We start from the raw sequence: 10,265 nt of genomic DNA on the forward strand, positions 1-10,265 counted from the left end.
AAAACTACCTGTGCCTCCTCTGCATACGTGTAAAGGAGGCTGGTGAAGGCCTCCTGGTTTCTGGACATCTCTCTGCATGCCAGGTATGTGGATGGAGCGCTCTTTTGAAGAGGGAAATGTCCAGAAGCGTTGAATTGAGGGTGTTCCCCTTTCCCACCTGAATGTCCTGCACTAGTTCCTGAGAGGAACAAGCAGGGGTTCACTTGTCAGGGGATTGGGGTGCGGCGATGGGGTCGTGTCTCTCCTCTAACACAAGTCTTAGATACCTAATAAGAGTGTCCAGGCACCACCATTTCCCCAGCAAATTCCACGTCGGGGAGACTTGGGTCTCTGCACTTTGCGGTGAGTTGAACACTGAGCCCCCAGGTGCCGCGTGCTGAGCACACACCCATTCTACAGAGGCAGAAACTGAGGCGCAGCAAGGGCGTGTGACCTGCCCAGGCCACAGTAGTCAGCAGTCCACCCGGGCTCTGCCTGGCCCCCTGGCTTGGTGAGGGGAGTGGAGGAGGGCTGGGGAAAAGACCCCTGAGAGAGAACAAAGAGTGGCTGCAGCTCAGCCCGGAAAGCACAGGTAGGGGGTGAAGATGCAGCGAGACCAGCCCACAGCCCGGGGCGGTGTTTGAAGTGCTCCCGTGTACAGGCTGGACCTCGGCAGCCTTCCTGCATCCTGAGGCCAGCCCTACCTGGTCTGGACCTTCGGGTCTCCCTCATCTCCCCTCACTCATCTCGGAAGCCCCTCTGCCAGGATAAGGCCTCAGAGGCTACTTGGAGGGAGGTCCACAGGCATGACAGGATCCAGTGGAGCCAGGGTCACGGCCACACCCGCTCCAATGTGTGGAAAGAGTCAGAGCTGTCGCAACCCTAGGTTTGCACTTGATTGCCAAAGAGGGGTTGATTCCGTGGCTCAGGCATTGGCTTCTAAATACTAAAGAGGACGGTAAGTGATGGGGGAGGGACGGGAGGCTGGCCGGTGCCTTCACGTGCCCCTCCCGTCACTGCTCCAAACCTACACCTCTCCCCAAGGTGACAGTCACGCCCTCCCCAAAGCCCCCGACACATGAAACAACAATCGGTTCCTCCTCCTTGGGAAAAAGATGGGGATGCTGCCAGTTGACTCACTGTGCCTCATCCTGCAGGCGCCTCTCGGAAGGACAGCTGTCACACTGCTGCTGTCAGTTAAACATGTAACACGTACAGATTTTTGGTGAGAAGTCCTTGTCTCAAAACCGTGCCAGCCTGTGCTTGGCTGGATCTTCTCAGGACGAGTGGCCTCACTGTGCACAGTCAGTAGTGCCCGGTGTGGGCCTTCCCCCAGTGGCCGTTTCGTGCCACACCACCCCTGCCCCCACCAGAAGAGCTGGGGGTGCCCCAGAGGGCCAGATGTGCTTTAAAAAGTAGAGCACAGGACTTCCCTGGTGGCGCAGTGGTTAAGAACCTGTCTGCCAATGCAGGGGACACAGGTTCGAGCCCTGGTCTGGGAAGATCCCACATGCCGTGGAGCAACTAAGCCCGTGTGCCACAACTACTGAGCCTGCGCTCTAGAGTCCGCAAGCCACAACTACTGAGTCCATGTGCCACAACTACTGAAGCCTGTGCGCCTAGAGGCCATGCTCCACAACAAGAGAAGCCACCGCAGTGAGAAGCCCGCGCACCACAACGAAGAGTAGCCCCTGCTCGCTGCAACTAGAGAAAGCCCGCGCGCAGAAACAAAGACCCAGCACAGCCAAAAATAAATAAATAAATAAATTTATATATATAAAAGCAGAGTGCTAGGCAACGCTGTGCGGACAGCACTGAGGTGTGGGGAAAACCGGGGGCAGGTCAGTCATCCTTTGCAGGGCCCCCGGGCTCTGAGCCTCTGAACCACGGCCTCTGTTAAAAGAAGGAGAATTAGGTAATTAGGTCTCTGGAACTCACCCCTGATTTTGACAAACTCTCACCCACCTGCCTCAGGCCCTGCTACTTAGCAGGTGACCTGGGTTCCTCCCTCAGAAACCAAGCTCTGAGTCAGGGTCTCCCTCCACTTCGCTCTCTTTGACAGCTAGAAAACTGCAGCCAAACCTTGCCCCTCTCCCAGCAGGTCCTTCATCCCTGCTGAGCCCCTTCCCACCCTGGCGCCCTCCCCATGGTCATTAGCAATGCACCCCCGCCCCATCCGCAGCCTCCGCTCTGCTGTTGTGCCCTGGAGATGCTGCATCCCACCAAGAGGCAGCCTCCTTGTTCCTCACCTCTGCTTCCAGGCTGTCTCTCCTCCCTCCGTCCAACCTCCTATTGCTTTGACTCCCAGGCCTACTTCCCCATCCTGACCTGTCCCTGTCACTGTCAACACCCGCTGCTGGCCTCATGTCCTGGCTCGCTGCTTCCTCTCCACCCCGCTCCGGTCTCCATTCCCGGACACTGTACATCCACATTCCACTGTCTCAGTCCCCGTGGGCTCCTCCGATGCCCTTGCCCTCCACCCCATGCCCGTGCCACACCCTCACCGTGTCACCACCACGAACTGCTCCACGCCAGGACCCCATTCCAATCCTCTCATCCCAGGACCCTCACCCTTTCCTCTGCAAGCTGCTCCCCAGCTCCAGCGATGCTCCAGCCCCATGGACCGCCCAGACACTCACCTTACAGCTTTGCCACGAACCCACAGCTCCTTTCAGTCCCTCACTGCCCTGCTTCCTCAGCTTACATTCTTCTGGTCCGCTCGTTCAAAGATAAACTGAAGCATATTAAAACTGTTCAGTTTTGGGGACTCCCCTGGCAGTCCAGTGGTTAAGACTCCACACTTCCCACGCAGGGGGCACGGGTTCAATCCCTGGTCAGGGAACTAAGACCCCGCATGCCATGCGGCACGTCCAAAAATAAAGCAATAAAAATAAAAATGTTGAGTTTTTTGAGCAAAAACCAATTCCACTGGGGGAGTGCCAAAGGGGGAGTGGTTAGGAGCACCCCACCCACAGGAACTGGGGCGGGACCTCGTAGAGAAGACTTGGGAAGCAAAGCCAAGCCAACAAGGACAGTGCTCAGTGGGCTGTACCCTGAGCCGTGGCCTTACATGGGAAGCCCCGTGGGCTGCGTGTGATTGGCTGTCCTCAGGCTTCCATCTCTTCACCTCGAGGCGTTTATAGGCTTAGGTCTGGGTTTAGATTTGGCTGCTAAATCTAATCTAAGCGAACCTGCGGGCTCCCATTCAATGAAGGAGCGCGGGTCTCAGTGGCTCAGCATCTCCAGACAGCTCTGCACCTTCTCCATTTCTCTTCACCTCTATGCACCGTCCTTATAACCCGCACCCTCCTCCCCACTCTCATCAGTGACCTGGTTCTTTCCAGAAAGCAAGCAATCCCTTCCCTGCTGACCACACTCATGCCCGTCCCCACGGCGCCTGTCCCCGTCACAGCGGTTGATGGCTTCCCAGCGCGTCCAAAGGCAGTCGCTCCCTCGGCACCCTCCTCCTCCCACCGGGTCCTCTTCTCTAAGCACTGGCTCCAGCCACCTCCGCTTCACCTTCCATACCATCCGCGCCTCTCTCCTTGACCCACACCTGCTGCATGCAAACACACTTTAAAACCAGCCTCTTCTAAAAGGCCCTCCCTCGACTGACCCCCACCTCTCCCTCCACCTTCTTCAGAGAGCAGTCCCCATGCTTTCGCCCACCCAAACCCCCTGAGGTTTTTGTCCCTCCCCGACACCCCGAGCCCCACGGCCACCTTCGAGATGGTCTTGTCTGCGTTGCCAAAGCCTGTGGGCAGTTACCTGCTCTCACTGTTCGTCTCAAGGTGTCTAGGACACCTGCTCTCTCCTTCCTCCCAGACCTCCATGCGGGACCACTGCAGGCTCTGTCTTCCCTGTTTCTCCGTTTACCCGTCCTGGACATTCTCCTCTGGTCTCGTGACTTTAAATATCACCTCTACCCCGGCAACCCTCAAATCGTGTGCTCTGGCTTCTGCCCTGGCCTCCAGACCTGCACATCCAACTGTCGACTTGACATCTCACCTGCTGGTCCAGCAGCCTCTCCAGCTCCGCGTGGCCAAGGCAGGATCCCCAGCTGTCTTTCCAAATCCTTCCCTGTCCCCTCTTTCCCTCCACACTCATCTCCAATCCACCAGTAAGTCCACTTTTCTCTACCTCCAGGGTACTCCTCAACTGCATCCGCCTCTCTCCATTGCCATCTCTACCCAACTAGTCCGAGCTGCCCCCCTCTCCTGGGTGTCTGCAGGGCCCCTAAGCGACCTGCCCACCCCCAGTTCCTCCTCCCCTCAGAGCCCCTTCTCTGCAAGCCGCCCCCAACCTGCTTCTCCTGGAGCCAATGGCCCCTTCTTAGAAGAATGTTTTTAAACATGTGAAATAAAATTCATAGACTCACAAAGGACACCACTTATTTTCAGCTACAATTATAAAAGTACATTTTAATTGTGATAGCATAATCGATGTGCTCCTTTGTTCATGCATTAAATAAGATCTAGGGAATTCCCTGGCAGTCCAGTAGTTAGGACTCCGTACTTCCATTGTATGGGACACAGGTTCAATCCCTGGTAGGGGAACTAAGATCCAGCAAGCAGTGTGGTGTGGCCAAAAATAAATAACTAAATAATAAATTAATTAATAAATACTTATTTTAAAAAAAAGATCTAACGGGGGTCTTTTCAGACACCATAATTTCAAAGTAATAAGCGTAAATATTATCTTGAAATTCACAACCATCGTATGATGTAGAAAGATCTGTGATTTCTATTGGGAACAAAGTCACAGGTCCTTGTAAAAGCATTACTGTCGTTTGTTTCCCATATCTGTGTCTGAAGGAAATCCCACATTTCAGGTGGAGGTTCTGCAAATGAAGATGTATTAATACCTCTTTCCCACCCAAGTTTACAAGCCTAATGAATCCTATCCACTGAGGTTTGGACCCCAGGCAGATCTTCCCAATTTGTAAATAAGACTGTGTCCCTCCCCTGCCTGAGCCCTTGAGGGCTTCCTACTGCCACAAGAATCAGATCTAGACTCCATACAGGGCCCTCCCAGGCCCCTGGTCGCCCCACACAGCCCCACTCCCAGCAACTCCCTCCCCTGTCCCCTTCTCTATCTTCCAGCCTCGAGGAGCTTTGCCCAGACTTGAAATTTGTGGATCTTATTACTCCAGCTCAGCTGTGTCTCCTTCTGGCTCCTCCCTCCCTCTCATTTTCATAAGGCTCATCCCTCGTACCCCACATTTTTTTAGGGCACTGACATTCCAAGAAGTTTTCTCTGGTCACCCCAGTAAATGACTTCCCCTGACACTGTGTAGTTTATTTATTGTGATCACTGCTTCTTTTCTTTTTTAAAAAAATTTATTTTATTGACATAGTTGATTTACAATGTTGTGTTAATTTCTGCTGTAAAGCCAAGTGATTTAGTTATACATATGTATATATTCTTTTCCATGATGGTTTATCACAAGATATTGAATATAGTTCCCTGTGCTCTACAGTAAGACCTTGTTGTTTATCTGTTTTATATATAGTAGTTTGTATCTGCTAACCCCAGACTCTGAGTTGATCATCCCCCCGCCCCCTTTCCCCTTTGGTAACCATGAGTTTGTTTTCCATGTCTGTGAGTGTGTTTCTATTTCGTAGATAAGTTCATTTGTGTCCTATTTTAGATTCCATATATAAGTGATATCATATGACATTTGTCTTTCTCTGATTTACTTCACTTATAGTATGATCATCTCTAGGTCCATCCATGTTGCTGCCAACGGCATTATTTCATTCTTTTTTTATGGCTCAGTAATATTCCATCACATATATGTACCACATCCTCTTTATCCATTCATCTGAATTTAGGTTGTTTCCATGTCTTGCGTATGCACAGTTTCTGTCTGCTTCCATATAGAAATGGACAATAGCCAGGTCATATATAAAAAGAGAAGTCTGGCCCAAAACCTGCAGCAACCAGCCCAGGACACCAATCTATCATGTACAGTAGCCAGCCCGGGACACCTGCTGGGTAAGTTAGACTTGTAGGAAGTCAGACCACTATCTCCAGGAACCAGCCCAGAAAGTCAAACAATAACCCCATAACCATCGACCTCAAAGGACCAGGATCTGGTTAATCACGGACAGCTTCCCTCATTTTTGTCCCTGCTTCCAACTTAGTACTGAAGAAAGCCAAATACACTCAAAAACGGTTAAAATGGTAAATTTTATGTTCTGTATATTTTATCATGACTGAAAAAAAAAAGTGACTTAGAGCCAGAGCTGGGAAGCTGGGTGAGGGGCGGGGCTGAGGGGAGAAGTGAGGGGCACACGGGGCCGGTACTGTGGTTAGGAAATGGCAGGCCAGGTGTATGGGGGTGCAAGGGCCACGGAGGGCAGGATGGTGGTAGGGTCAAGGCATCCGGCCTCCCACAGGCTCATCCTCAGGCACTGGGAGTTGGTAACCGGGTGAAGGAGGCCTTTCGCCATCCTGCCCTGCACTGTAGGAAGGGGGTGAATGGAGCCAGCACAGCCAGGTCAGGGGTGGGGGGGTGGGGGGGCTCTCTGGATGTCCAGTCCCATGGAGGAAACAAATCCCAGAGTTCCCGGCACCTCCCACTCCCCTCCTTCTTCACAGCCGTTATGTTCTAGAAATTCACAAGTTCATCAGTGAATTCCAAATCGCTGCTCCTAGGGGAAATACAAGGTGGGGTTCCTGTGAGCTTCCGGTCACAACATTTTCATCAAGTGATCAGCATACAACCTTGTGTGATGGGTGTTTCTGTTTAAAGAAACCTTGTGTGATATACACTGATAATTCATTAACACTGAACTCACGGCCACCAGCACTATTACTCGTGCCGGAACGAAGCTCACCTGACACACGCATTTTCTCCGTAAGGCTGTCACAGCCTCTTGAGCTTGGCAACACCAGATGGCTCTTAGCCCTAGGCTTGGGGCCCTTTTTTTTTTTTTTTTGACTGCGTTGGGTCTTCGTTGTTGCACGCGGGCTCTCTCTAGCTGCGGTGAGCGGTGGCCACTCTTCGTGGCGGTGCGCGGGCTTCTCACAGCAGTGGCCTCTCCTGCCGCTCAGCACAGGCCCTAGGTACACGGGCCTCAGCAGTTGTGGCACGTGGGCTCAGTCGTTGTGGCACACTGGCTCAGCTGCTCCGCGGCACGTGGGATCTTCCTGGACCAGGGCTCGAACCCACGTCCTCTGCATTGGCAGGCGGATTCCCAACCACTGCACCACCAGGGAAGCCACCTTTATTTTCGGGGGGGCCCATTTTAAACAGCAAAGTCACCACGAAAAAGCACCAAAATGTGAAATAAATAAATAAACCAGCCACGAGAAGGACCCTTGTTTATAGCAGGGACTGAAACAAGTGGCCTTGTTTGACAGCAGCTGGGAATGTATTGGGCAACTCCGATTTTTTGGCTGCTCTGCAGACGTCCATGAATGGCCGAAAACGAGCTGTGAGTATTAATTTGGAGTTACAAATACGCTTCAGCGAGTAGGCGAGTTTGCAAATAGACAACCCATAAACAATGAGGAGCGCTGAGCATTTGTTTATATTCCGAGCTGGTCTCTCATGCTCGGCACCTTCTCTTTGGTCTCCCGGCCAGGGGTCTGGCCATTTCCTATTCCACAAGATGAATAATCCTAGGACCATCCTCTTGAAGACTTACAGGCCAGGCAGACCTACCCCTGATATTTCCAAGTGTCGTGGGGTTGACCCATGGTCCCAGTTTGTCTGGGACCAAAAGTTTTCCCAGGATGTAGGACTTTCAATGCCCAAACCAGAAGAGTCCCTGGCAAACTGAGCCGACTTGGACACTATCTATATGTGAAAATGATCTAAAAGTTTGAAATCTCAATTATTTAATATGGCTGAAAGTTGAAACCTTATTAAATACTTTTATCAAGATAAAATCAGTTGCAATTCTACTGTCCCATACCCACCTAGCTGCCAAAGTAAAAATGTATCAAGTTTCACGCGTTACGGCCAGGCCTGTGAATATACCAGCTTAAGAGCACCATGAACTGCTTAATGCTGCAGAGTGTTCCTCAGTCTTCAGGTACAGCTATGGCCAAAACATCCCTTGTTATATCACAAGTACCATGAATTAGAGCACGAAGGGCAGCAAGAAAATGGACACTTGCTATTTCTGGGTAACGCCACCCTGTGTCCTGCGACCTAATTGCCTCCAGGCTATCAGATGGAAATTTGATCCTTCATTCCTAAATGCTTCGGCTGCCAGTAAAGTTCTGAGTCCTGTGAGCTGTTCTAGCAAATCATAAGGGGGGAGTTGTGGGGACCCCCGACGTTGGCGTCGACTCAGACAGAAGTGTGGGTACCTCGGGGACCCGATTTGCCCCTGGCGTCTGAAGCGGGGCCAGTCTTGTGGGACCGAGGCCTTCACCCGTGGGGTCTGTGCTAACTCTGGGTAGCAAGTGTCAGAACTGAACAGAACGACGGACACCCAGCTGGTGTTTCTGAGAGTCGTAGAAGTGGTGTTGGAAAAGTTATTGACATAATGGGTGTCAGAAGCATGGTGGGTAAAAACAGCTTACCCTGGGCTTCCCTGGTGGCGCAGTGGTTGAGAGTCCGCCTGCCATTGCGGGGGACACGGGTTCGTGCCCCGGTCCGGGAAGATCCCACATGCCGCGGAGCGGCTGGGCCCGTGAGCCATGGCCGCCGAGCCTGCGTGTCCGGAGCCTGTGCTCCGCAACGGGAGAGGCCACAACAGTGAGAGGCCCGCGTATCGCAAAAAAAAAAAACAAAAAAAACCCAGCTTACCCTGGGGACTTCCTTGGCGGTCCAGTGGTTAAGACTCCGCGCTCCCACTGCAGGAGGTGCGGGTTCGATCCCTGGCCGGGGAACTAATATCCCGCGTGCCGTACAGCATGGCCTCCGCAAAAAAACAGCTTACCCTCACACGGTTACTTTCTCCCAATGGACCAGATAAGGAAACTAAGCTAAGAGGTAAATGATGCCTGCAAGGCCTAACTAACTCTGCTAATGAGTGGAGAAGCCAGCATTTGTGTTCAGCCGTCTAATGTCAAAGCTCACAGACCCAGCCACAGCCTGCCCCGAGGGAGTACTGGGACATGGAACCCCTGCCCAGTCCTTTCTTCTCTTTGTTTGGGCAAAGGGCGAGTCCACTTGCTGTCAACATGCAGCCACGAAGAGGAGGTCACTCCTCAGCCCTGCTCCTTTCTCACCTACATCTGGGTCACGCCAGGGAGGACAGATTTCCCAGGCGGCCTGCCATAAATGTGTGTCTGTGGATAGGAAGAGAATACAAATGCCAGTGGCTGGCGGCAGGATGACTCATCCGGGGCCTGCGAGCACAGCCTCTGATTCCCGCCCCGAGCCTGGCCTTCCTGTCATTAGTCCTAAGGGTAGTCATGCAACGCAGGAGGGCTGGCAGGTGCAGGATGAAGGGGTCCCAGGTAAGGGGAGGAGGTGCGAGATTGTGGCCCCAGCTGACCCTGACAACAGGCTCAGTTTTCCCACCCAGAAATCTCATTTCTGTCCCAGCCCTGAGTCTAGGGTGGGTGTGGAGGGCAGTCAGCCGAGACAGGCCTGTGAGTGCTGCCCCCCCGCTGCCCAGCAAAGCCAGCATGGTCAGGGACAGACAGAGGGACCAGCCCTTTCCTTGCTCTGGGCCTCAATCTATGAAGTGTCTGTGTGATGTCGCTGTTGGCTCAGGTGGTCACTAGGGCCTGCAGCATCCACGCCCTGGGATTCCGGTCCATAGATGGGAGACAGAATGACCTACCCTGGGGGTCTGCAGTCCCTGAGGCAGCCCAGCCTCAGCCTCTGCCCTGATCCTGGGCCCCCTGACACCTCCAGGCACAGGCTCAGCCCAAGCAGGGGATGCCTCAGACTTGGGAAGCTGTGTGGGTGGGAGGGTCATGCATAACCCCTGTGTCCAGGGGCCTCACAGGTGACATTTTGAATCCTGGCAGCATCTCTACCCGTCGTTTTACAGAGGACACGGGGTGGGAGGTGGGGCCTGATCCCAAAGCCCACACTCTGCACTCCATGTGGGCCTTGGTGGAGAAGGGAGGGGGCTTCTCTGTCCACAAAACAGGGGGTAGGATGGCCCAGTAACCTGGGTTGCTGGCTGTGCAACTCTGGGCAAAAGCCTAAGCTCCCTGTGTGGGCTGCTCTGGAAATGCTCCGTGCAGTGTGGACACAGCGGTCAAGGGGACCCTAGACACTTCCTAAGGGCACCAGGAATCACCCAGGCCTGAGCCTCCTGAACTCCCATGGTCCTGCACTGCCCACCCCACCTCCCAGCACCAAGCAC

The sequence above is a fragment of the Delphinapterus leucas genome, chromosome 11 (assembly GCF_059928025.1).
Source record: "Delphinapterus leucas isolate spDelLeu-1000000601 "Yukka" chromosome 11, BTC_Dleu_Yukka2, whole genome shotgun sequence".
Lineage (NCBI taxonomy): Eukaryota > Metazoa > Chordata > Mammalia > Artiodactyla > Monodontidae > Delphinapterus > Delphinapterus leucas.